The sequence below is a fragment of the Zootoca vivipara genome, chromosome 5 (assembly GCF_963506605.1).
Source record: "Zootoca vivipara chromosome 5, rZooViv1.1, whole genome shotgun sequence".
NCBI classification, from domain to species: domain Eukaryota; kingdom Metazoa; phylum Chordata; class Lepidosauria; order Squamata; family Lacertidae; genus Zootoca; species Zootoca vivipara.
In genome coordinates, this window is record NC_083280.1 from 59,468,965 (window position 1) to 59,494,711 (window position 25,747).

At 39.5% G+C, this 25,747-nt stretch overlaps 1 long non-coding RNA gene across 1 annotated transcript in view; it reads left to right on the plus strand.

The window, feature by feature from the left end:
- LOC132592166 (uncharacterized) overlaps positions 1-25,747 on the plus strand; it is a 111,602-nt gene that overhangs the window by 14,606 nt on the left and 71,249 nt on the right. Inside the window, exon 4 of the long non-coding RNA XR_009557613.1 lies at positions 16,710-16,834. This is a non-coding gene — a long non-coding RNA (uncharacterized LOC132592166). The remainder of the gene's footprint in view (positions 1-16,709; positions 16,835-25,747) is intronic.

Here is a 25,747-nt window from a genome sequence, read left to right on the forward strand (position 1 = left end):
CGTTTTAATGGTGGTAGGTCTATTGTGTTGCTCTCAATGCTTGGATACTATTTATCTTTTAAGCTAAGGAAGTGCAGTTAAGGTGGAAGCTTCCACCATGTATAACGGGCATTGGCAAAAATGGTGGTGTCTGCTCCTCTTCAGCTGTCTCTGTCCTTGTTCTAATTCTGCGAGGAATGGATAACTTCTAACACCATGAATGCCATGTAAACACGGAGCATGTTTTTCCTGCTTTTTGTGAAATTTGAACAAACTCTCATGGTGTGTGATGTGCCTTATATTTCTTTCAGTGTACGATCTGACAAGTATTTTGAATAGAATTTAGTTGGGATGCTGGTTACATATTGTAGGACTATTTGTTTGAAGATGCAATATGGAAATAGGACTTATTTGTTTACAAGCAAATTCTAGTGGTTCCTATATAGTTTACTTTAAAGAGGAGCATTGTTAATAGTGTTACCCATATTGCTTGGGTTCTGTTTTACTGTTATTCTTTAGTTCTAACTCTTCAGGTGTAGCTATTTTAGTATTATGGAGGATGATGGATGATGCAGGAAAGTTTCTTTTGAAGCACTTCTGATATTGTGCAATGCACTTGGGGGTCAGCTACACTTGACTGATGCATGATTTATCTGATGTCCCTGCCACTTTCTGAGATAAAGCTGCTATTTTATCAAAAATGCCAGCAACTGTGACTTAAAATTTATATGCCTTCTTTTTCAAATAATTGCTCTGATTACTTTCCGGTGTAGCAATAAAATGATAGAGGTAATTGCACACAAATGTGAGATAGCACTGAAATACAATAAAATTAACCTGAATTAGCTTGACTTGTCGATGAAGTATTTATGAAATGTATTTTTGAAATAAGAGAGACCAATATTATAGCTGGAAGGTGAGTTATTGCCTTAATGTAATACAGTTTGAAATTTAAAAAAGAGACTGTTACAGTTGAGGGTGATTGTGCTTTTGAAATTAAGTTGAAGTGATTCTTATAATTGGCAGCAATAATGCATTGCGAAGGTAATATCTTTTATTGTGTTATGCCTAGTTGCATTATCTCTTAGTTTGTCTGACTTGAGCTTCTCGGAGAATATAAGAAACAGCCCTTTGAATTCTTGTGGATTTTGATAACACAGCATCCTGTGAAATATTATGCAATCTTGATTATAAATCTTGCTACTCTGTTTCATGTATGGAAAACATTTTACTGTATTGGCTTTGGTTAAACGTGGAGAAAATCCCACAATTTTATTTTTATTAGGTTTTGGAGCTTCAGGATGCATAGATATAAGAGTGTGCCTAACACATGTCCAAGGCAACCCTACACTTAAATTATGATGGGACTGGACACTGAAGAACAATCTCCAAGGGCACACACAGTCCATTCGGGCAAAAGTTTAACACCACCCAGGAAAGGAAAGGCTCTTTTGCCAAATAACCAGTGAGGCTGACCAAAGATGCATTCTGCCATCAACAGCCTCCAGTGGCTCCATACATAGGGCACAGGTTTGCAGGAACAGGAAATGGGAATTTGAGTCCCACTAGCATGAAGGAGTGAATATGCCTCACTCAACTTCTACATGTGTGCTTAAAAGGGGGCCTGAGACTCGAACCCACATTGCAAGCTCCACAGAGCTGTTCCCTAACCCAGTGTTTCCCAACCTTGTGCCTCCAGATGTTTTTGGCCTACAACTCCCATGATCCCTAGCTAGCAGGACCAGTGGTCAGGAATGATGGGAATTGTAGTCCGAAAACAGCTGGAGGCACAAGGTTGGGAAACACTGCCCTAACCAACTAAGCACAGACCTTGACACATTGGGTGGAATAGCTTACGTTTCACATACTTGATTTCACAGGTGTGAATCTCGGATATAAGCCCACATTAGGATAAGTAAAGAGGCACAGCTGAGGCAGTCGGGACGAATGTTCCATGGACAAATCTGATCTTTTGGCCCACATCTTCCCTGTTTTTCTCTGATAGGGCAATCTTTCCGGGTGGCACCTCTATAGAACTCACTGCCCTTCGGCATCCCTATGCCTCCCTCTTCCCATCCTCCACACTGCCTCATGCACTCTGATGGCAGCACCTATCCTATTTACAGACTTGTATAGTGCATCTGATTGAGCTGAGAGAGGAGGGGTCACTTCCTTGAGCCCATAAATCTCTTTCCCTGACAGCCGGTCCCAGAGTCCCATCCTAAGGCCATTTGAAGCCCAATCCTTATAGACTAGAGAAAAGGGATTGTATCTACGGCTACATGGCAATAGAGGTATATATGGCATAGCCAAACCCGTTATTTGATAGCACCAGAAATCTTGAAAGGGATTGAATGACACATGAGTGTAGGTTGTCACTTGGGCACCCCAGAAGAACTACTATTCCTTGGACTATGGTTCTATAGACCAGTGAAAAATATTGTGAAAACCCTCTTCACATACCTCTCCATCCAGGCAAGCAACAGGCAGTGTCACAGTTTTCGTGAACACACATGCCATGGATTTGTAATATAAACACAATACAGGCAGTGACCATTTTGCATAGGGGTTTTGTTCCTGGTCCCCACACATGGCAGGGAGTGCATGAGCGCAATGTACTCCGTTCTGCCCCCATTCCTCCCTCTTCCGGGGTCCAAAAGGACCTGCATGTTGACGGTTGCGCGTCAATTGGATATGTCTAAAGTGGTTGCTGTCTGATGTATCTGCATGTCAAGAGTTAGGTCAGTGTTTGGGAAAGTTGCATAGATTTATTTGTGTATGTGTGTTAAAGTTGAATATAAGCAATATTTTGTTTATAGTTGATCAGAGGTGCTATTCTTTCTCTTAGTGAATTAGTGATTAGGAAAAACACAGAAAAAGCCTGGTCTCTCTCTAACCGCCCATTGACTGAATATATTGTTTTTCTATATTTAGTGAACTGATGTCATAAAAATGAAATGATACTATTATGTCCCCACATCTGAAATATTGTTAGCTGTGGTGTATTCCCCACCACCACCACCTTGGCAATATATTTTCTTTAGCACAGTCGTGTTTTATTTCAATTAATCATGCGTTCTGCCCTCAAGTGGCAAGTCTGTAGTGAGCATTGAACCATGGAATATGGCTGTCATGCTGGAGTCTACAACAAGCATTTTTTCCTTAAGAGGGGGAATTATTATTGCTTCCATTTTATTTTGACTTGGAGCATGTGTCTGCCTCTGACGTTTAAATGACAAATTTGACAGTTGAGGCACTTTTCTAAAGTTGGCTGTCTTTGCAGCTGCAGTGGCCCTGCATGGGATAAAGAGAGGTCGTCTTGCTATGTCAGAGAGGCATTACTACGGACGTTTTCAGGAGTAACGCCACCCAGAACAAAAGCAACCACGTCACCATTGCAAAACAACTTTGCTTCTCTGAAAGGCATGGGAAGATAACTGCCTACCTCTTTCTTGTTGACCTTTTTTTTAAGCCTGAAAAGGTCACATTCATCCCTGCTGCATGTCACCTTAGGAGCTGGATCTGTCCCATACCATCGCTATTCTCCCCCTCCTTCGAATATCATGAAATTACACGGCACCACGGCTTGGACCAAAAGTGCCCCTTGTGTACCCACTAGCACAAGGTTTAGTTTAGTTTTTGCCAAGTGCTGATTCCATGGGATGTTGTATTGCACTCTTTTATAGAGGCCCTTCATATCTCAGCAGTCACTTTTCCAGGATGTGAAGAGCTCCAGGGGAAACATAGAAAGTTGACCTCTGCTTAATTGAACTGTTTGTTTATCTAGCTCTCTATTGTTTACATGGACAGGAAGTGGCTCTCCAGGATTTTGGATAGGGTTCTTTCTTAGCCCTACATGGAGATTCTGGAGATAGAACCTGAGGCCTTCTACATGAATCGGTGTATTTTAATATTCTGCTGAAAGCCGCCCAGAGTGGCTGGAGAAATCCAGCAGATGGGCAGGGTATAAATAAATTACATGCAAATAGTCATTCTCCTGTACTGTGAATGGATGTGGGAAACCCCCTTGGCTAAGTGAAATTCTCTGTTTTTCTTGGGATCCAAGCCCATATATTTAAGAGTCCTGTTTGTTTCTCCCTTACATCTGGTAGCTTCCTGGCCGCTTCCCATGCTAGACTTTGTAAAACAGCAAAAAGGAATCCTTAAAAAAAAAAAGTTTATTACAAAATATTAAAACAGATAAAACAACCAAAACATTCACATTGACGATAAAAAAAAAGTGATTGAATCGTGCAGCCTTATTACATGTTTTTGAAATAATATATCTATAAATGCCAAACCGATAGGATCAATTACAACAGCAACTTGCAGTGTTAACAGCAACCTTCTTTAAACCTTGGAGAGAGTTAGTGACCTGAAACTTGATATAAATCTGATTATTATTGATTACTTTTTTTAAACTTGGCATTACACAACTTGCTTAGGTTGGGATCTCAAGTATTGCAACTGCATTGTTAGCGTATTGGGGCTTTGTAGGCCAGATGGGTGCTGATTTAACCCAAATAGTGAAAGAGGACTTTATTTAAACAAGGGTTCATGATCTGCATGAGTACATTCTGACCCTCACATTGCTCAGAGTCACCTGACCTGACCTAAGGCAGGTCGCAATACACACCACCGTACAAATTAAATATACTGTAGCTGCTAACATATTTTGGAATGTTAATTGCCTTAAAATATATTAATATATTACTACATTTTTCTAGCTAATCTTTACCCAAATCAGCTTCTTGGCTCAGTACAAGATGGGGCTATGACAGAGTAAATCAATATGGGATGCAATAGAATAGATCAGGCATGTCCAACAGGTAGATCATGGTCTACCGGTAGATCACTGGATGTCTGTGGTAGATCACTGGTAGATCATTGGCTCCCCCCCCCAAAGAACCTGAACAACTGTGGCTCCCCTAAAAAAAGCTTAACATTTTACCTCCTCCCTGAAAAAACTCAACAACTTTGACCCGAACCCCCCAAAAGGCGGTAGATCACTGCCAGTTTTTAACTCTGTGAGTAGATTGCAGTCTCTTGGGAGTTGGCCACCCCTGGAGTAGATAATAGTTGGATTGTTCATAATTTGATCATTGGTATGAAAATGGGGATGATCAGGGTGGGGATATTAAGTTGTATACCATGGATCCAGAGTTCCTGTGAGTTTGCTGCAGGACCTCCAGGACTTGTTGAAAATCTGCTCCACAGAGTTGCGGGACCCTCCAAAACAGCATGGCATGGGACATGGGAAGCAGTAGGGAGAAGAAGGAACTGATGTTCATTGCTTTTCACTCTTCCTTCAATGGGAGCCTCTGCTGGATTGCAGTCCATTTCTTGGGCAGAAGGAGCCCTGTGTTTATTCTGTTTGATTTAAACAAATAGAAATAAACAAAAAAAGAATTGTATTCCCCTCAAACTAGTTTCTAGTTTGGGTTTTATTTTTATTTTCTACCTTTCTTATTCAAATATTCTGACTAATAGTATTGACAAAAATGTCTTACAAGTCATACTGAATGTTTCAGAACTTGCTTTCTTGGACTTTGGAAGAGTTTGGTAAAAATAGGACTGGAAGTGCTGCATTTATGGAAGAAGCATATTCATGTAACAACATTAGAAATGTTGTACATCAGCTGCTCATGTTACTTTCAACTCTGTCTATTGCCAGGATGAACTATTGTAATCCATTATTCTTTTGCTTTGGGCACTAATAAAGGCATCATTCTGTTATATTTCCTCTTGTGTATATATAAAGGTATGGAGATGTCTTTCTTTCTGTGTAAGTATGAGTTGGTGTCTTTGGGGAACTGACATCATTCCAATCACATGTTTTGTCTTCTCTTATGGACTCCCACAAGAAATCTATATTCAGGTATTGCTCCTTAACAGCTGGGAAGGGATCACTAATCTCTCTCTCTCTTTCTCTCATATAACCAAGTATATAGGGATTTAATCTCTTGAGCTGAGTCAACAGATAAAGATTATATTCAGGATATTTCAACTTTAATTAGTTTCTTCTCTTCTTGATATCCCTTAAAATCCATGATGGGATTTCAGTAGGTTGGGCATTGTCTGCTGCTTTGGTTCTCTGGATACTCTCTATGCTACTGAAAGATTTCCTTGATTCTTTGTGGAATCAGAGAAACAGAGTCATAGGTCTAGGTCATTTTGTGAGCCGCAAACCCCTAAGTGAATATCAAGTTAAATGTTTTAATGTCAGGTGTTTTCCAGGATCTGTTGTTTGTATATGAGTAGGTTGTAAGGCTGGTAGTTTAATACTTACTGCTGGCAGCATGCAAGGTATCATGAAGAACAGAGATGTGACATGGCCCAGGGGCTTAAAGTCCAAGTTGTACATGAGGAACAGGATCTGGTAAAGCAATTGAGGACTGGGTAGAATAAATTGGTAGCATTTAGCTACGAAAGGATGAAAAGCAGGAAAGGCTTTATCGGAATAGGCTTTGAAGAAGAATCGGAAACTAGGAAATAACTTGCGATGATGCTGAAGTGTTCGATAACCCATTAATTTTCTTCTGTATATAGTCAAATGGATCCTATTTGCTCCTGCAGGGAAAAATAACAGTGCTACACATAAACACTGTTGTGTTGAACACAAATCTGTCCCCATGCGTGAAACTGGTTGGGTTAGCCTCCACTGCTCATTGTATAATTTGTATTACAGTGGTACCTCGGGTTAAGAACTTAATTCGTTCTGGAGGTCCATTCTTAATCTGAAACTGTTCTTAACCTGAGATACCACGGTGCACAATTTCTGTTCTCATCCTGAAGCAAAGTTCTTAACTTGAGGTACCATTTCTGGGTTAGCAGAGTCTGCAACCTGAAGTGTCTGTAACCCGAGGTACCACTGTATGTTTTCCCATTAGTAGTAAATAAACAACCATCCAGAATTGCTAGACTTTTTCATACTAAAGAAAATGAAATCATTTTTTTTAATGATGATCAAAGTTTGTGAATTTAATCTCATACTACAAAGGCAGCATGAACTGGGCCAACTATCACTGTTAACTAATATATTACATTTCTTTCGAGTAATGTATTGATGTTAGAAGGAAACTGTTTGATGACCAGAGGCAGTGTGTTTCTGAATAGCATTTGCTGGAAACCTTGGGAGGGGAGAGGGCTGCTGTGCTCAGATCCTGCTTGCGAGTTTCTCATAGTCATCTGGTAGGCTACTGTGAGAACAGGATGCTGGACTAGATGAGCCATTGGCCCAAATCTGGCAAGCTCTTCTTACATTTTTATATTCTTAAAACTAATAGTTAGTGAAGGAGGAAAAAAAGTTGAGAGTATAAATATTATTTTGACTTTTAAAGAGCTGAAGGTGAAACCAAAACGTACTCCGTTTAGTTCATGTTTGGGATCATTCACTTTGCCCTCACAAAAAAGTTCCCCTTCCAGGTAGATGACTCACAAAGTCAATTAGTCTAGACTTTGTGCTTTCATTACGATATAATTAATAGTTGGTGCTAAAAGATCTATAGAAGAGGTAACTGGGTAAAGTCATTAGCATAATCTATTTCTTCTGTTTTAATCAGATGTTTTAAAAGTTATTTTGCTCATTAGCAGGTTAGATTGCTTGTATTTTAAAAATAGCTAATTATCAAAGACTTCTTCATCCTGTGATAGTAACTTTTTCTTCGTTTTCAAAAGGCCTTTTGAATTTAAGTATTGGAGCACCTTTCTGTTTCTTTTCAAAAATAAATGTTTGAGGAAGATCATACTAATTTAGACACACAAATCTTGATAGAAAAGCTGGAACACTTGAGGCTAGCTTTAATATATTAAGCCTCTATTTCATTGCTCATGCATGTTTTTTCCTTCTTTTTTAAACTAGCACTAAAACAGATATGTATTCTTTGCAACATACAACTTTGTATGTGATGCCAATAAAAGGTTTGATGATGATGAACTTAGGTTTGACTGAGACTTTGTGGACTCTACATATTCCCCATCCTTTCAAAATAAATTCTGCACTAAGGAGAAAAGCTGGATTCTGCAGCCTGTGCATACTTCATGGGGCAATGAGCTTCATAGCTGCTGAACATGATTCCTTATTCGGTATCTTATTTGGTATCACTTCTGACATGTTACGAGGCATTGCCCCCACACACTCGGGTATAAATTTGCAATAATAAGGAATAGAAAGTTATTTTTTCAAAAAAGGAAGAAAATCATTGTTTCTTTAGAAGTTCATTTCTTCAGCCAATGCTATGTTCTTTGGCTTTCTCAAGCTCATGGGAAACTCTCATGAGCTTGTTAATGACAGTTTGTGTTCATGTTCTGTGTAGTCCTGAAATTTGATATTTTGCCAGTAGACAATGTTTAGATATTGGTGGTTTAAGAAAGATTAAAATGAAACTTCTGCATATTGTTTTGGTGGTTTTTCCTCTCGCTTTTCCAGGCTTATATTAAACCTTAGAATGTTCAAACAAGAGTTATTATTGAGTCCTGGGTGTGTCCTCTTTATATTTAATGGGCTTGGGTCTTTGACACTTCTGCCTTTCTGTCTTCCCATTGCACATAGCACACAGCCCCATCCCCAATTCAGAAGTCCATTGTGTTCTGCTGGCTTTACTTCCAGTAATGTGTGTATAGGATTGCAGCCTAAGATTGAGTTTCAGCCGCAGTTGTAAGTTTAGGATACTTCAGAACGCAATGAGAAAATGCATATGATGTCAGGTGTTTGGCAGGTAAAAATCACCCAAGTGAAAAGGTGGTTTGCAAGCGTAGCTGTATCAGCAGTGGTTGCAAAGCTTTACACATCAGAAAACCATCAGACATGTCAAAATGTCAAAATACTACCTAGTGCAGCAGTGTAATGTCAGGTGATTGACTTATGGATGATTCTGCCCCCCAATCAAGCTTGCGAGCGTGTGGGGGGATAGTGACCCGGGCCACCATCCAGATCTAGTTGCCACTTCTGCTTTTGGGGGAAGGTAGGAAATATGATTTGCTACATTCAAAGCTTTGTGATAATAGAAGTGGAAGAAAGACAATACTTAGTTACAGTACAATTATAAAAACAAAATTGCATATAAGTTTTGCATACACCCGAAAACACATTCTCTTGTTGCACATTTCTTTTTCATGCGTTTACTGAAATAAGAATTGCTACATTGAAATAGAATACAAAACTAGATTAAGAAAATATGGAACTACTAACACTTGTCGAGAATATTTTAAGCGTTACAATTTAGGTTGGTTTTTTGGTCATGATTACAAGGAAGAAGCAATTCCCTGAAGACTTATTGATTCACAATGTTTTGTTCCTTTTATGAAAAAAAATCACCATCTTTTTTGGCAAATAGTTAATATTTCGAGTCAGAGATAAACTTTAGCGACCACTGAGAATTATCATTCATAGCTTTGTTCTGTGATGGAAATAAGCGTGCTGAGAGATTTTGTCCCTGTTGTATAGTTTTCTTTTTAACTAAAGTGTGTGGCGTGTATGTGAATGAAACCTCCGTCACAACCTGACGGAGGCATTGCAGCATCGCTACTGTCAAAAGTGATGTTGCCCTTGAGCAATACTGGCACATCTGGATATATTTTGTCCATAAACTCTGCTTTCGCTGAATTCAAGGCAACACATAGACTGTTTGTTCTAGGAGACTGGGGCCTGATTCTTCCATTTCAAATGTTAACCAAAACACACACTGCAACCCTTATCCATGTGTGCACTGCCTTGTTGATGCCAGCGGAAGGAGCAGCTCTATGTTCTTTCTACTAAATCAGTCACAAAGAAATGAGTCTCTGATATGTGGTAGACCCAAGCTCTTAAAGACTATAGGTTAAAGCAGTGGTTTTTTCCCCTCCCCTACCACCTCCAAGTTAGGTTGTGTAGTGTACACATTGGCATTTTCTCTGACTTCAGAGTGCTTCCATCACTGGTGATTGAAGCTGAGTCCACATAATGCCAACCACAATCCATATCAATCCTGTGGTTTCTTGAGAAATACTCCTGTTTGATGCGCTTTACCTCAAACCATGTTTCATCCAATTTGAAATAATTTTAATAATAATTTTATTACTTATACTCCACCCATCTTGAAAAGGCAAGCCGCAGTTAAGCTGCAGTGTGCACATTAGGGTGATGACTTTTTCTCAAAAATTAGCACAGGAAATAATTAACGACTAAAATGAGGTATATTCCATTGAAATATTTAAAAAAGTTTACGCACAAACTGTTTTTAATTTTTGTGTGTGCCGTTTTACCATTTCATAAAATTGTATTAACAATTCTATATATATTTCGTATCATATTTGGACACAACACCACATTCCACAATGGGGAGTGTTCTTAGCAACATAGGGTATACAAATGTCACACCTGCGCAAGGTAAAAGCCCCTTTTTGGGACCTCAAAACTCAGCCAGCAGACCCTGCCGGGCATGCTGGGAAAAGAACCTACAAGAGAGGTAGCAAAACATCATCCTCTAGCAGCGTCTATACTGTTACTGCAGCTAAAAAAAACAGGATTCCTATTTGCTATGCCCTTCTACAAATATTTTCAATGATAAACTGTGGGCAAACATTAACTTAATTTCTTCCCTCCTACCTAAACCACGTAAAGTGTATCTTAAAATTCCTTAGAAATAAGGAGCCATAGATGCAGAATGTTTTCAACACTCCCTGTGCAACAGCAGAGAAGAGAAAGACCTAAGAGCTGAAACCATTAAATTGAAATTGAACTTTCCTCCCGCTTTTAAGGCCTAGTCAATTATAATAGCATATCATTTTGAAGTATTTACTGTAACAAAGGCTTATAAATGCAAAATTAAATACTGACAGTATTTAATCATATGGAAAGTACGTGCTAGTCCTGGAAATATTGGCTGCATTTAGACTGAATTACTGTAGAAAGAGTAAAAAGGTGGACATTTTATGTGTAAGTTACCAAACCCTGTGAAAGCTTGTGGGCTTTAGGTGCCTAATTTAGGACACAAAATTGCAGCGCTGGTGCTGAAGCCTTGCCTACCACATGAACCTTGGGCTAGTAAATTCATTGCAACATCTTCATTTATGTGTTACCTCTTTTTTGGGGTGTGTAATCTGGAGAACTTTAGCCCTCAAAGGGGCACCATGCCATTGAGCCATACTGTATATGCTTTTTCAAAGTCACAGGAACAAGCCTGGAAAATGGAAAGCTTTTTTTTATAAAAAAAAACAGAACGTTCAGTCGTAAATCATCCTAATATTCTTGCTGATAAACCTTCTGAAATGAACACTTTTTTTGATACTCATTTATTTATTAAAGGCAAAGAAGACTTAATTCTGTTGGCTAACACTGGCACTTCAGTTTTTTTGCGCTTAGCCATAATGAGCTATGATCATAGCACTCTGTTCTGATAAATTCATTTTGGTATCAACTTCAGTAGCAAAGTTATAAGAGTTTTTTTTGCTGGAGAACCAATTTTAGGCTAATCTCTTGTGTACTGTACTTAGTAAAGTTTACACTTATGAGAGACTTTGACACAAAAGGTTTGTAAGTACTGTAATGGAAAATGAGAGCACAGGTAGAGTTATACATTACCTAATCAAAATTCCTTGAATGGTTCATTTATATATACCCAGAATGAAGAGAAAAGGCAGTTTATTTAGATAAGGTTTGTTGTTAAAGGATCTCTTTTCAATAGAAATTAAAAGGAAGTGTTTCAGAATATTGCCAATTTTAAAATAGCTAATTTAGAAATTTAATATAGATTAATATTATGGAAGCAAATTTTTGGCAAAGTTTGCCTCTTCACCTGATGATTTCTCAGGCTTATGATACATCTGTTTGTTTGCAAGAGCACTGTTCTCCCTAGTTGCCACCTCCACCCACCCTGCAGAAATTAGGCTTAATGGCGGGAGCTCCTATTTACATGAGGGGATTGGGGAACTGCAGCAGGTTGCAGTGTGCAGGGCGGGTAGGCCTATGCGTTGGTATATATTATATACCTGATAATACACTCAGTTCTCCAAGTTCCAGTTGATATGCAACACAGTATCTTTGTCATGAAAAGGCAAAGTCTGGAGAAATCCCAAGGTTCGCAGAAGTAAGTTTTTAAATGGAAAAAATCTATACTGAGCATTGTAGCTTATATTTAGGGTTGCCAGACTCAAAAGAGGACAGGACTTCTGTGCCTTTAATTTCCCTGCTCTCTTTTGAGTCTGGAAACCTTAAAGAGAAACCAGCAGACGCTTTGCTTGGAAATTAAACAAAGGGTCTGCTGGTTTCTCTTTAAGGTTTGCAGACTCAAACGATGGCAGGGCAGTTAAAGGCACAGAAGTCCTGTCCTCTATTGAGTCTGGCAACCCTACTTATATTCATAAGGCATAATAATATTGAGATGTTAGCAGATGCTTATTGTACATACACAATTGGTGTAATAGCTATACCATATCCAGTTGAAACAGCAGTTGATAACTAGTGTTTGTAAGCATACATAGTTGTTGTATGAAGTTGTAAAGCTATTTTTTGTTGTACTTCTAAATATTTAAGCCTGTGCCGACTCTGTATTCCTCCCCACTATAAATATAAATTTTGTTGAGAACTAGCCCCAGACTAGTAGGGCTACTGACTACCCAGATCCCAAAAATAAAAGTGCTTCCTGGGTGATGGAGCAGGACACACATAAATAGGCCCCCAGCTGATTGGTAAATGAAGAGCTGCAATGTCTTCCTGGCCTGGAAGTCATCATCATCTGTGTTCTGGATCTGATGTGGAGGGAAGAATGTTTTTGCTGAAGCCACTGCTCTTCATCAAGGCCTGAGCCACTATTGGCATCTGGAAGAAGTTGCTTCTCTTCTAGATAACTAGAATCCACATAGACACAACTCTATGACTTTCAGAATTTGTGCTTAAGTTTGCTCTCCCCTCCTCTGTCCCATTATTTCCCCTCACGTGTCATGTCTTAGATGGTGAGCCTCCTGAGGGCAGGGACTGTCTCAGTGCTGGTTTTTATAAGCTGCTCTTGCAGCCACTTTGGCTAAAGGGTATGAATGCCTTACATAAAAAATATTAAAAAGTAATATAAAAAGCAAGGTTCTAATTGCTTGGCACAATATTTACGTACTTTACAAGACTTTGCAATAGCTAATCAATCCTTGCTTGCTTCGTAAGTAATTTTCTTGCCATGTCCCTTGTTTTACTAGTGTACGTAAAACTGATTCAGAATTTATATACAAGAATTAAGACATCTTGTAGCTGACAAACACGTAACAGAGTGCAGTCATTTCTTACTCCAACAGGTTGCAAATTTGCTAAATGATGGCAGGATTAGCCTAACTTTAGTGTACTACAGAGAGTAAGATTCTGGGATGGCATGACACATTTTAAGCTGATGCTTGCCAAGACATAACAGTTTAAAAACTGACATTTGTGCTCAAACCATACTGCCATAGTCCTTACTGCTTCATGACAAACTGTCACTCGGCAGTACTGTGTCTAGTTGGTAGCTGTAAAATTATCTTGTTTTATGTTGCAGGGGCTTGTATACTGTTGACAGTGCCCAGGAGTAAGACAAGCCTGTGCCTTATGTGTGTGATGGTAGCTGAAAAGTGTCTGTTCTCAAATTCTATAAAAGCAAGGTGCCAGACAAACCCAGGATGTATGCCTTGCCACATTTCTTAGATCGGATAGTGCAGGCACAGTTGTTTTCATGCTGTATGTTAAACTTGCCAGCTACTTACCACCCAAAACAACCCAAACAATAGCTTTTTTCCATTTTGTATATCTGAGAATGTGTTTAACAGCATCCTGCTGGAATCAAGAGGGTTTTATGGTGAAGACTAGCAGTGATTCACTAAGCTGTTAAAATAATATTTTTCAAACATTCTCATTTCTCAGGGAGCACAATTACTAGCTTTTGTTAGGAATGGGGAAATTGGATAGGACAAAAAATTCTAATATGCTGTAGGAACTGGAAGCAACTGTGTTGGTGGGCTGAGGATTGGAAAGTCAAATAAGAGGGGTTCTTATTAATGGCAAGTATCTGAGGGCAGTAATGTAGATGTTAGGCACTTACATGGACCTCACACAGAGCCCTAAGGTAAGTGGAAGGAAGCGAGGCATTCTGGGTGAGTAGGGTGCTGTTTACGAGTCTTGTGGTGGAGTAAGAAAGAGGTTTGTTCACCATAGTCCTCCAGTAACCCATTAATAAAATGAGCTGGGAGCCATGTTTTCCACCCATGCTATTGCCTTATTTAAAATACTTTTAAAAAATGTCTTGTTTACAAGAATAACAGTCTTAAAGATGAACGTGATTACATGTGGATTTTTCTGTGGACTAGGGCCCACGTCATTAGGTGCAGCCCGTCTTGTAATTAAAGTGGACTCTAGTGCACAAAAGCTTTTAAGGTGTGCCATAAGACTCTCTTTGCTGCAACAGACTGATATGGCTATTCCTCTGGAATCTTTCCCACAGCGAATTATAGGAGAGTACATGTGGTGGAAGGAGTAACCCTGAATTGTAGCTGGATGGCTATAATTTTTATTAAAGAGTGCAGACACATCATTTATAGGCAAAGAGCCATCTATGACCACTGCAGTGGCCCTTAAACTGTGGGGGCCAAAACACCTGGAAGGGGAATGCTAGATTCCAGGATGGCGTAGGAGGATCATTGATCTACACTGGATTTGTAGGTGTGACTGCTCTCCTGCTTTGCCCCATTAGCTTTTGTGTACTTTCTTCTGATCGTGTGACTTTTAGGAGCAGACAGATATGTCTTGTTCTATTCCACTTCTTGATTACCAGTGTTGGATTGGGGCCCTAATCCATAGGTACTTGCACTAGGCAACATCTCACTGCATGCAAGAAACAATGCATCTTCTGTTGTGGCACTTGGTGTTGAGTAGAGAAGAAGTTTAGAAGTGGGGCAGACCTCAAAAAAGTTTTAAGAAGACAGGGGGAAATATATTACATACCATAAAATAGTTTAAAATAATTTTTAATGCCCATGGTTTGAAAAGCAATTTGCAGTGGTTTTCATCCTTTTTCCACAACCATCCTATAATGCAGGTCATGGTCTATTGCTCTTACTTTATAGATGAGGAATTGAGACTGAGCTGAGATTTAAACTTTGCTACCCCAGGTCCAATAGATCTATGCAGCCTCTGTAGTCTCAATGCAACATCACTGGCTCCCGTAATAGGCAAGGCTGGCATTGAAGAGAGTAAAAGTGAATTGTGATGCAGACAGGAATTAATGCCAAGATTTTTTAAATAAGCATGTGAGGCTAGATGGTGATTTATGATGGCCACAGAGCAGGCTTTACTGCTTCTGCTGTTAGCACAGAGAAATCCTCTTCTCCACTGATAAGTTAGTTCAGATCATTATTATTTAAATACCTATTCAGGTTAAAAGGGAGGATGAAACGAAATTCATTTCATTTTTCAATTGATCTGCAAATAGCCATGAAAATCAATTTTCTTTTCTGTGTCCAATTAAAACCAACCATTTCCCTAGCTTCAGGTAAATTCGGTCAAAATTAAGCTTGATCTTAAAGGCAGCATGTGATCAGGATCACCCTTTATGTCAGGCAACAGATCAGTATTTGAATGTAGTTGCCACCAACCCTGGGCATGCCACACTGGCTTTGTAATTTCAGCAGTGTGTGAAGCCAAGAGAAATGCCCTTAAGGGTATGCCACACTTCCATTTAATCATTTCAGCATTCAAAATATTGGCTGTTGTGTAATTGCTGTGAAATCCAGTTATGCAAACTCTAGCTTCTTTCCAAGCTAGAATCTTTACTACTAGAACAGAAGCCAGAATGGTAAGGATTTATTTCCCAGGTTTTCTCTCGACAGTAAATCAGAGAGTTTTGCTAGGAGGAGATGTTGCAGCCAAAAGGGCTGTGCCTCTTCATTTCATCTGGTGGGCACGGGCATGGCGAATTTATTGCAAATTCTGGCTTGGAGCAGATTTCGTTTCGTTACACTAGTAGGCAGTTTGTCCTTTGAAAGTAGGTTATACTCACCTTCATCATTTTTCATCCTGGCAAGCACCTGATGTTTTGTAATACCTTGTTGGCAATCTAATGTGGACCGGTGGATTTGTTAGGATCGTAGAATTGTAGAGTTGGAAGGAACCATGAGCATCATCTAGTGACCCCCTGCAATGCAGAAATCCTTTTGCCTGACCCATGTTTGGAACCCATGAAAGTAAGAGTCTCATGCCTGTTGCTCTGGGATTCTTTAATTCTCACTTAGCCTGATGATTATGCCTTTTCACAATACCGGTATATGGGTATGCCAGTTCTAGGTAGGATCACACCTTAAGAGCTGACTTGCAGCTTGAGAAAATTTCTAACTTGATTTACTTGTTTTATTTAGCTGCTATCTCACCATATGTATTATTTTTAATTAACTATATTATAAGTGATTTTTTTCAGGGGTGGTATTATTAAGTTTAATTACGGAAGGTGATGCCCAGCTAAGTCATACTCAGAACAGACCCTTTGAAATCAATGAACTTAAGTTACTTAGTATGAAGGTCACTCCTATACAGCTGGCATGACTAAGTCCAAATTTCTGTGTCCAATAAAAACCAACCATTTCCCTACCTAGTTGGTCTCTAAGGTGCTACTGGTCAATTTTTTTTTAATTTTTTAAAATTTATTTCTTTTTCCTGTTTGGAATAATGATAAAGTGCCATTTATATGCCCAGTTATGGATACTTGGGGAAATGCTTTATGCATCTTTGGTTGTATTTTTAACAGGCTTTTTCTCAGTGTGAGAAGATGTTTGTGGTGCTGGTCAGCCCTTTAGGAAGAATTGAGATATCTGGATGCAAGCTGGGGGTCCATGAAATCCACCTGGAGGAAAATGTTGTGCTACAAAATGGGTAAGCCTGCGTTCCACTGATTATTTTTTCATATACGCATGTTAAAAGTTTTTTTTTTAAAGCCTTTCCTATACTGTAATTGGAATGAAAAATATTTACTAATTTACTGCTATAGCTTTTCAATGTTCACTTCAATGTTTTTATTTTAAAAGATCTCATCCTTATGGCTTGAAACAATCGACTATTCTAGCTTGATGCTTTGACACTGACTGCAGAACGAGTCCAAGACTTTATTGTTTTTATTCCTTAACATTAAAAAATAGGGTGATAATTGAGAGTCTATAAATCCTACCACCAGAGAATGGATATGGCAAGGCAAGCAGAGCACAAGGTTAGGAAGCGTCCCTGTCCATTTTTCAGTCATGGAAGAAGAGGGGAAGTGGCTTCCCTTCTCATGTATTGGGCTTGGAGAGACTGAGAAAGCAGCCAGAATTTCCATAGCTGGCTAGGCATAGTTCCAATAGGCAAATTCAGTGTTGCACCTCCCAAGGGTTGGGACTCTACCTGATATTGCCCTGAGACATGAAGACCTTGGAAAATATGACTGCATTTGATGTGTCTCTGAAGTCCAAATCAGGGGTGGTATCCTGCTCCTACAGAGGCTGGAGATGATAACAGCAGTGGTTGAAAGTGCAGATTTCTGTCTCCCTTTCTGACAATGCATCAATGCAAAAGCTACGATTGGCCTACCCTGGTGAAAATCTACACAGCAGACGCAGTTCTTTATCCCTATATGTCTTTCTGTGCAAGCACTGTTGTGAGTGGCTAACCAGGCTGTATAGATTCAAGAAATGCTACTAGTGTACATGTGCAATGATTCATTGTGTCCATTCAGAGGATTACAGTGGAATCGGTTAGCCACCTATCAGAACTAGGGTTGCTACAATATCGAACTCTACAATAAACACACAGCTTTTCCTCTCCTTGGAAGTCACAATTGCTTGTCCCTTCCCAGGAACACACCTGGCCCCATCATATTGTGAATTTAAGCCAGGATCTGTCCACGTCTTGGGTCCCTTTTCTGCCCCGACTGGGCTAGCAGGATGACTGGAACACCTTCAGCTTAATTCGGAATTCGGAAACCATGGACCCACAATTAGCCATGGTGAGCACTAACTCCAACTTCAATAAACAATGGATGCGTCAGTAGGTTTTATCCTCATTTTATTTATTTCTTCAAGCTACAGCATATTTACAGATATTTACAGGCTGTGTGAGTGTTACAAGTCCTCATTCAGCCACTCAGTCATCTTGTCTTTCAGCACAGAGGAAAAAAACCACACCCTGACTGCAGACAGAGAACTCAGGGACAGACTCCCTTTAAAGAAAGAGTCACCTCCCCCTTTCTCAATTATCATCAGATCACCCGATTCTCACAGTGGGAGGGGTGAAAATGCTAACACATATTTGTTATCTCTGCCACAAACCTTACTTGGGGGCTTGTAGACTGCTGGTTCTAAACTTGTGATACAGTAATTTATATTATTTTTTTACATAAAGGTAAAGGTAAAGGGACCCCTGACCATTAGGTCCAGTCGTGACCGACTCGGGGGTTGCGCGCTCATCTCGCATTATTGGCCGTGGGAGCCGGCGTACAGCTTCCAGGTCATGTGGCCAGCATGACAAAGCCGCTTCTGGCAAACCAGAGCAGCACATGGAAACGCCGTTTACCTTCCCGCTATAGCGGTTCCTATTTATCTACTTGCATTTTGACGTGCTTTCGAACTGCTAGGTTGGCAGGAGCTGGGACCAAGCAACGGGAGCTCACCCCGTCACAGGGATTCGAACCGCCGACCTTCTGATCAGCAAGCCCTGGGCTCAGTGGTTTAACCCACAGCGCCACCTGGGTCCCTTACAGCGCCACCTGGCTAATAGGAGGATGAAATTGTGATCTGTGTGAGTGTTGGTAGGGTTGCTGTTGGCAATGCTCCTGGACAGAGTTGTGACTGTGTGGGGAGGCAAAAGAAATACCAAAAGGACATTCATGATGGCAAGGAAAGGAAGAAGGGGAAAACAATGACTTTTGGTGATAGGAGAACTGGTAGCAGTGGGCGCTGTGTGTGTACATGTTGCTGGGTATATGTGAGTTTTGCTGTGTTGATTTTGGGCCCAGGAAATGTGGCCACCCAGCACCTGACTTTCTTGCTGTGACTTTCTTCATGGTACATAATTCTGTATTTCTCAGAAGTTGCTAAAGTTTTGTTTTAGTGAAAGTATTGTATACTACCAGAGTTATAACTTCTCCATTAAATAGAATATATCTGATCCAGGCTCTGTATTTCCCCCAGCTTTTGCTTCTAAAGCACAAACAGACAGAGGACCTCAGGAGGTCAGTACATTTTCAGACTTGCTTACAGTACCTTAAAGTAATTCCATTGGTTTTCTGAGCCTCTCAGTTAATAGGAAATTATAAAAGAAAGGGGGGGGGAGGAACCAGCACAGCAACTTGGTCTTGATAGGGATTGCCACACAGTCTAATTCGATTGCACGGGTTTCAGTCAATTTCATTAAATTTGCATAAATTCTCCAGTGTATAAAAGAGTAACTGCAAAGGGGAAATCATTCTTCCCCTGTGTTTGGATATGTATTCATGCCACATAGGAAGGAATACCTATGGTGCCTGATATGACACATACATGCATGGCGTCATGTGTGAAAGGAGGAATGCCTAAGAAGTTGTTAGCCACACAGACGTTTGTGAATGCTTAAAACATTATTAATAGTGGAGAGAAGAGTGCCTCTGATTTGTTCCTCCTGACTCCACTCATCCCAAGTCATTCCTATCTGGTGGAAGACAGGCTCCCCCCCCCCCAGCTCTCTCCCCCTACTCTCAGGTATTACCAGTGCTGGAGCTGCACTGATCAGGGAACTCTTTTTTAAAAAAAAAATGATCAAAGCATGTTTAATTGGTGGATAGATTTATTGAATAACATTGGAGCTCTAACACAGATATCAAAAGTTGATGTAAACCCCACCTCTCCCCAAGTCTCTCTCTCCTCCATTTCCCGCCTGGGCATTCACAACTGTAATTATAAGTAAAAGGGTAAAGGGACCCCTGACCATTAGGTCCAGTCGTGACCAACTCTGGGGTTGCGACGCTCATCTCACGTTATTGGCCGAGGGAGCCAGCGTACAGCTTCCAGGTCATGTGGCCAGCATGACAAAGCCGCTTCTGGCGAACCAGAGCAGCACACGGAAACGCAGTTTACCTTCCTGCTGTAGCGGTACCTATTTATCTACTTGCACTTTGGCGTGCTTTTGAACTGCTAGGTTAGCAGGAGCAGGGACCGAGCAACGGGAACTCACCCCGTCGTGGGGATTCGAACCGCCAAGCTTCTGATCAGCAAGCCCTAGGCTCTGTGGTTTAACCCACAGTGCCACTTGCATCCCTACTTATTCCTAATTGGTGGATAGATTTATTGAATAACATTGGAGCTCTACACAAATATCAAAAGTTGATGTACACCCCCCCTCCCCAAGTCTCTCTCTTCTCCATTTCCCGCCTGAGCATTCACAACTGTAATTATTAGTAATAAGTGACTAAATGCCACACAGAGCTTTTACAAGTACCTATACTACGGTAATGGAATAAATATATACATCCTCCCCTACAGTCGCTTCTGCTCCTCCCCTACAGTCGATTCTGCTAACATTTTCAAAATGCATCCTGTTTTATCTTTCTAATGGCAAAGACCTAAACAATTTAACACTATTCATAAATATCAGGGCTGAAATGTATCGTTTAATCTCTTCCTCTTGTTGATAGGAAACAGTTGTTAAAATATCTAGGATCATTATCTTTGAAAGAACAAAATAATAAAACGGGCCCAGAGTCTCCTTTTCTCTTGTTTTAAAAACTGGCTAGTAAACGTTGTAATAAGAACATTGGGAAAGCACACACACACAAAAAAAACACCATAAAAAAATTAATGGACTCCTGTCAGACAGAATTATAATGAATACAAGTACGGTTATAAATGCTTTGTGCTCAACAGTCACAGAGGTATTTTGCATCATGCTGCATGTTACAACCAGTTTGTATTATAGATATTTTTAACCTGGGTCTTTCAGTTTGGCGTTGGAATCCTCTGGAAGATGGCAATATGATGCATGCCTTTTTGGGGGCACGGCGGGCAGTGTTTCCAAATGCAATGACTCCGAGGGTCATCCGTTGCTACAAGTTACTTCCATTCCCCCGTACTAAGAGTGGCATTTGGTAAATTTATATGGCAAAAAAGTAAGAAAAAATCCATGCCCCCCCAAAAAAAATTTGTTTGAGATTTTGTCCTTTTCAAAATGAGGTTATCTGAATGATGATAAAATAATAAGGGTACGTTAATCACTTCCTTCCTGTATAAATAAGAATAATATATAAGGAACATAAACATCCTCTGTTTTACCTAATTTGGTTTGAAGCTTTCTGATAATGGCTAATAGAATAATAATGTTGTATAATAGAATAATAATGTTAAACTGAAGTCCCTGTGTGAACACATGCCAGTTACTTTAAGGATCAGTTTTATTTTTGTAGCTGCACTCACGGATTTAGATGTCCTTGTCAACCAATTATTTCAATCATTAACAAAATGCAGTAAGATTTTTATGGTGCAACTCTGAAAACCACTGCAAAAATGTTTTCAGGAATTGTTTGCAAATCATTATTACTTCATTTTTATTTTTATTTTATAAATAATGCTTCATTTTATAAACAACCCCTCCATAGTAGTAGCATTGAAGGTTGTGTGCGCCTTTGGCCTGATAAATCACTTTTCATTTCAGCAAGTCAGTAGCAGAGCAGAATCTTCTGTGTGTGTAGTGTGTTTTAATGACCAAGGGATTATAAGTCTTGCGATGCCTGCTCCTGATGGAATCCATGTTATTACTTTTAAATCTTCTTATCCTGTGCCTTCTTCCAGAAAGTCATCTTACCCTCCCTAGCTGGTTGGAGTAGATGAAGCATTTAGAAAGCTCTCACTCCAAGTCTCCTTGTTTGTGACACAAGGGAGTCTTCAGCACTCGTGAATGAACATCAGCTAAACCTTCTAAAAGTGGAGCAAACATTGATTTTGCTCCAAAGATGTCTTTATGCACATAGTGAAAGAGGTGGGAACCATGAGCATGGAGTGTCTCATTTGAGGTGGCTACAGAACTTCAAAATTTGTTCACAAAAATATTCAGGGTTTTTGTTTTGCTTTTACCGGTTGTGGTGTTTCAAAATGTGTAAATTAACTCGTAGAGAACCAGTGAGGTGTGATCCTCATCTTTGACCCACTTTCATCAACACGAATCATGGGACCTGCTCTTTGTTGTTTGTTTGTTTGTCTGTCTGTCTGTCTGTCATCTCATATATACTGATAGTGAACTCTGTTCATAGAATGCCAGTCCTTATGAATTAAAAATGGCAACACCCACATACCAGATGGAAAAGTATTAGCAGGTTTGTAAAACCTTTTAATGAGGGTGAAAGAGGAGAGCGCAAAATATGGTCTGAAGCTCAACATAAAAAAAAAACCTAAGATCATGGCCACTGATCCCATCACCTCCTGGCAAATAGAAGGGGAAGAAATGGAGGAAGTGAGAGATTTTACTTTCTTGGGTTCTATGTTCACTGCAGATGCTGACAGCAGTCACAAAATTAAAAGACACCTGCTTCTTGGGAGAAAAGCAATGACAAACCTAGACAGAATCTTAAAAAGCAGAGACAAAGGTCCATATAGTTAAAGCTATGGTTTTCCCAGTAGTGATGTATGGAAGTGAGAGCTGGACCGTAAAGAAGGCTGATCGCCGAAGAATTGATGCTTTTGAATTATGGTGCTGGAGGAAACTCTTGAGAGTCCCATGGACTGCGAGAAGATCAAACCTATCCATTCTGAAGGAAATCAGCCTTGAGTGCTCACTGGAAGGACAGATTCTGAAGCTGAGGCTCCAATACTTTGGCCACCTAATCAGAAGAGAAGACTCCCTAGAAAAGACCCTGTTGGGAAAGATTGAGGGCACAAGGAGAAGGGGACAACAGAGGACAAGACGGTTGGACTGTGTTCTCGAAGCTACCAACATGAGTCTGACCAAACTGCGGGAGGAAGACAGGAGTGCCTGGCGTGCTCTGGTCCATGGGGTCACGAAGAGTCAGACACAACTAAACAACAACAACAACAACAACAGAAATGAAAAATCAGAAGGACATATAGCAAGCAAAAGCCCAAACCTAAAGGATGGGAAAATAACCCAAACAGCCCAGTGGGGCTGAGGATCCCTATTGCGCATAGGCTGCCTGTTAAGGTAAACAAATTTAAAGCTGAGGAATTGAATAACTGGAAACCTGAATAAGAGCACTCAACACAGCAGCATGTATTCTGCAATTCTCCTTCTGGCTGTGCATTTCACTTTCCCTTCCATTCTCCCTCTGATTTATTTTGATGATGGTGATTATAAAAAAACAACAACACAACAATATCATATCATGAAAGTGTATTGCATATTTTATTATTGTAAGCAGCTTTGTGACCTCCCTGGTGAAGAGCAGTGTGTGTGTATATAGTGCAGTAAGAAAAGTTGTGCATCTGAGATGGCATACTAGTGGAGACCAATAGTCAAATGAAGTGGAACAACCTGGATGATGGCTTGGACTAGGCAAGTTTACAATGAGGATAAGATGGGGGAACTCATGGCAGAATAGTGGCACACAAATGTGGGTTGGTACTAACTTCCCGATATTGCTATACCAACTACTAGTGGCATTTGTATGCAAGGTACGTTGCTACTTGAACTTTCTTTAGTCTTTGTACTATGATGACAAGTTCCTGTTTTTAATCTGGACATCTGTATCTATGATTTCTGACCTATTATAACAATAAATTGAAGCACGGTATGTATTGAATTGCAGGTTGTCCCATGCTTGCTATGAGTTGAAAAAGGGGTGAAAGCCCTGGAAAATGCTGTCTAAGGTTCTGTGGATTATGTAGGCATGGTTGATCTTTTATGTTTACTCGTTCTAGCTTTTTATGCCCTTATGAAGCTTTTTGAGGTATATGTAATAGGTGCTACTGCATACAATATTTTCAAAAGCTATCTTTTGTACTCTTTTTAATTTTTCAAATGGAAAAGGTTTAGATATTAAAATGCAGCTTCTTTGTAGTAGCTGGTTAGGTAGGGGCCTACCACTATTCTCAGGATGCAACTGAATACCAAAAGTATATGTTTTAGAGAAATATTACTTCCTCCTGCTAGAAATATCCAGACATCAATCTCTATTTCAGCAGATTCAATGGATATGGCAGGAAGAGTTATTATATACTATGATCCTCCTTTTATTAAAAATAAACTGGGCTAGTTTTTCTCCTGATGGTTTTTCAGGTGATAACTATAGGATTGTTTATACTTATAGCTAGATGATCAGAAGTGGGGGGTGGGGGCGCACACAACTTTTTGCTGGAGGAAACGTTTTTTAAAAGCTCAGCATAATTTCAAAAACTAAGGGAAAAAAGTTTCCCAATCCTGTTAAGAACACACATAGTCTCTTAGACTGTGTGACCTTTCCATATCTTCTTGTGCTTTTCTGCATTATGTTTACAGATGGTAGATTATTCTGCATGTGTGTTGAGTAAATTATGATTCTGGCATGCACATGCATTAAAATCCAGAATAATCCAATATAAATCTGTCTAACAGTTAGCCTTTCTCTCTCAAAAAAATTATACCATTAGGGGAATTAGGGGTGGTTGTTGTAGAGCCTCTTAGCCTTGGAATTGAAGGACAAGTTTTAAGAAGTAGTAGACAAGCTTTATTTATTACTTACTTTTATTTTGTAAAATGTATATATTGCTTGATTGTAATAAAATATCTCAAAGCAGTTTGTTAAATCTGTGATTGTTGCATGACTTCAGACACCTGTGTCAATCCAAGGCAGGGCCCTCTAGAAATTCCAGGTAATTCTGTAGGGCATGGTGAACCACATTTTCTGTTCAGTTTAATTGAAGATGCATAGCACAAAGGATCCAACCCATTATAGAGTTTTCCTAAACATGGCAGGGAATATTGTTTACATCAGATTATCGTTTGACCAATGGAATGTTACAAACTGAATATTCTCTTGACATAGGGCCTGTGTTTCCTAAACGATGTCCCTACAAGGTGAATTTGATTTTAATCTCTCTAATCAGAAGTTTGAACCTGCATTTCTAGCAGACTATTCATCTGTTTCTCTTAACAAAAATGTACACACACTGCTTGGAACGAGAATTGAATGGGACGAGACACATCATTTTGAGATAGGACAATCCTTATATGTTCACTTAATTGACTTGTTAATTGATGTATCAAATGAAATGGAAGAGTTAAATATTTTATAAGAGATATGTAATTGTGCATGTAGTATTTATTTCCTTTATAGGAGAAGTCTTATAAAATTTAGCTTTTTCATTAATGTATGTAAAAATATTAAAAGCTTTTGTATATTGCATTAAAAACTTATGTTGGCTGCCCTGCATTTTCCTATTTATTAAAACTTTTCAAGCAGTAAAAACATTTTACTTGTTAATGAGGGGAAGTGGGGAAATTAATGAAAGAGCTTGGATTCTCCAAGATGTCTCCTTTTAACCATGCAGAGCCAGCTTTCTTTCCCCCCACTCTATGTAGTTTAATTTCTGTGTTAGGGTTCAGTAAGCAAATGCAAATAGATGTAATGATTTGCATCAGTAGATTACGTCTCAGTTTAATATCCTCGGATATTTTGGTCAAGGACTTTTTTTCTTTGTTAGGTTGGCAATGTTTTCCTACAGTAAAAATTTGTAATTGCAACATTTATGTTCAAAGTCCCATACATATATCACTTTCCAATATCAGGGTGCTGGGTTTACTACAGTTTCTGAAGTCAATAGAAGCTCCTATTAAATAATGATAGTTCACTGATATTTA